Source organism: Triticum dicoccoides, chromosome 2B (genome assembly GCF_002162155.2).
Source record: "Triticum dicoccoides isolate Atlit2015 ecotype Zavitan chromosome 2B, WEW_v2.0, whole genome shotgun sequence".
Taxonomy (NCBI): domain Eukaryota; kingdom Viridiplantae; phylum Streptophyta; class Magnoliopsida; order Poales; family Poaceae; genus Triticum; species Triticum dicoccoides.
The window spans coordinates 718804338-718807196 of NC_041383.1; the positions used below are offsets into that span (position 1 = coordinate 718804338).

The following is a 2859-nucleotide window of genomic DNA, read 5'->3' on the forward strand; positions in this document are numbered from 1 at the left end:
CACTGCACACACCCCCACGTCCACGCTCCCAGGCCCACGTATCCGCCGCGCACGCACGCAGACGCCGCAGGCCGGGTCAAGCGCCCTGACGTGGTCACCACTCCGTTTCTATCGCCTACACACAACGGCCCACGCGCTTGAACGCGAGGACACACACGCACGCACACCTGGTCACGCACACACGCGACCTAGGCTGCCACGGCCGAGCCCGACGCGTTCACCGCCGCGCACGCACGCGCAGCGCGTCCCGGGCTCTTCCACGGCTTATTCCCAACAATACACTGCGAGATGCTAATACGGAGCAAACTGGCACCTGGCGCGCCGTCGTCGGCCGTCGCGTGTGCAACCTCCCTCAGTCCCCACCGCCGGCCAAATCATATCCCACTTCCTAGGAAAACAAAATAAACGCACGGTCGACGCTCGGCGCGGGCGCGACGCATCGCTCACGTTCAACGCAAACGCAACGCAGCGTGAACCATTGGAATCATCGCCTGTTACCGTACAAAGTGCACGGCGATGCCTACTGAGTAAACAACCACCAGCTACATCATCACTTTCTTGGTGGGATCACGAACAAGGCATATATGCATTGCAGGTCATCTTCAGCTGCCAAAAAGAACTCGTCATCCGCTGCAACTTGTCTCGGTTGTGAGTTGTCTACACTTGTCCGCCTACGATATGCAGATCTGGAAAATCACTTGCAGGCTCCTTAATTACAGAGCAGTGGCAACAACCGGAGCAGAGGAGCGAATCACCCCTCTCTTCGCCGTTACCGGCACTGATTGAGTGGTGGCCGGCGATGTCGGCGGGTGAGGGAAGGAAGACGGCATGCGTCACCGGAGGGAGCGGTTACATCGCCTCAGCGCTCATCAAGCTGCTGCTCCAGAAAGGCTACGCTGTCAAGACGACGGTCAGAGACCCCGGTTCGTTTCTTGTTTCTAGTTCTGTCTTGTACTCCCTCGGTCCGGAAATACTTGTCGGAGAAATGGATGTATCTAGACGTATTTTAGTTTTAGATACATCGAATTTTATTCATTCCGCAACAAGTAATTCCGGACGGAGGGAGTATGTACTATAGCAAACTTCCTTTCAGAGTTTGACTTGAATTCTTAGGTTCTTCAGTCTCGACTGGATATGCCATGTCTTTTTTGTTTATATATAGTGTGTACTCCCTGAGGTTAAAACTTACTCTCAAGATTTGTACTTTGTATTAAGATGACATGGAGAAGAACTCCCACCTCAAGGACTTGCAAGCGCTTGGCCCCCTGGAGATCATTCGTGCCCAACTGGAGGTGGAAGGCAGCTTCGACGAAGCAGTTTCTGGCTGCGAATACGCCTTCCTCGTCGCTGCTCCAATGAACTTCAGGTCAGAAGATCCTGAGGTAAACACGGATCACCCATGCACACCCTGAACTTCGTGCCCGTCACTTTATGCTGTCAGCTACTCCCTCCGTTCTAAAATAGATGACCCAACTTTGTAGTCATCTATTTTAGAACGGAGGGATATTTGACAACTTATTCTCAGCCACAGAAGACGTGGAAATGTAGTGTATGCCAGTACATTTATCGGCCATATAGTTTGCAGACCAAAGGAATATGGTGGCCCAGGGGTACTCAACACCGACAAGTTTTCGCGGGCCTTACGTCTTTGTTGGTTGTGGTATGAATGGAAGGAGCCCCACAAGTCTTGGGTGGGGTTTGGTAACCTTTGCATCACTGAGGACCTTGAGTTTTTCTACGCCTCTACATCTATCACTATGGGTGACGACGTAAAAACATCATTCTGGGACTCTCCTTGGCTATTTGGGCGGAAATCCATGGATATTGCGCCATTAATCTACGAGGCCTCGAGGAGAAAGAATTGAAAGATGCGTGAAACCCTCAATGAGAATGCGTGGATTCTCAAAATCAATCCAAACACCGCTGTCTCCATTCGCGACATTAGCGAATTCTTCACTCTTTAGATGCTTGTTCATGACTTCCCACTTGATGACCAAGCCGAAGACGACATTACTTGGAAGCACGCGAATGATGGGGTCTACTCGGTGGCCACTGCGTACAAGGCTCTGTTCCTTGGATTGACTCTCTCTCCCATGGACCGCATGGTTTGGAAGGCTTGGGCACCCCCTAAGGTTAATTCTTTGCGTGGCTAGCCCTACAAGATCGAATTTGGACCGCCGATTGATTGGAGAAGCGTGGTTGGGTCAATTGTGGTCTTTGTCCACTATGCAAGAGAGAGCAAGAAACGGGGCCGCACCTCTTCTTCAAGTGTCGATACATGCTTAGGCTTTGGAGATCTATCATCGAGAAGCTTGGGCTACCTCAGGTCAACATTCCCGAATGGCATCTTGATGCATCCGCCAAGGAGTGGTGGGACAAGCGAACCGATAACCGAAACCCGAATTGGCATGCCATGACCTCTCTCATCATGCTCACCTCTTGGACTGTTTGGAACTAGCCAAATGCTAGGGTATTTTGGCAAAAATTTGCGCACCGTCTATTCCCCTCCAACCATCCTTGAAGAGGCAAAGTTATGGGTTACTGCCGGCGCAAAGAGAGGGCATTTTCAGCTATGAAACTTGTCAAGACTCGTCTTCGAAGTACAATGGGTGATGATTTTCTTCGACATTGTATGATAATCTACATCGAGAAGGATATAGCGTCAAAGTTTAGTTCTGATGAAATTATAGACACATTTGATCTTCTTGGTTGTCGCAAAGCCAATTTCAAACTAATAGAGATGTAACTTCTTTGCATTGTTTGATTGACTGTATGGTATGTACCGAACCATGAAAAATTAGTATCATCTTTGCAATGCTAGATTTTTTTTTTGCTTCTTGTGTCTTCCCAGTTGCCCCC

At 50.0% G+C, this 2859-nt stretch overlaps 1 pseudogene; it reads left to right on the forward strand.

Annotated features, from left to right (window-relative positions):
• Nucleotides 1-799: 799 nt before the first annotated feature.
• The window catches only part of LOC119361243, a 3398-nt pseudogene continuing 1338 nt past the window's right edge, over nucleotides 800-2859 (forward strand).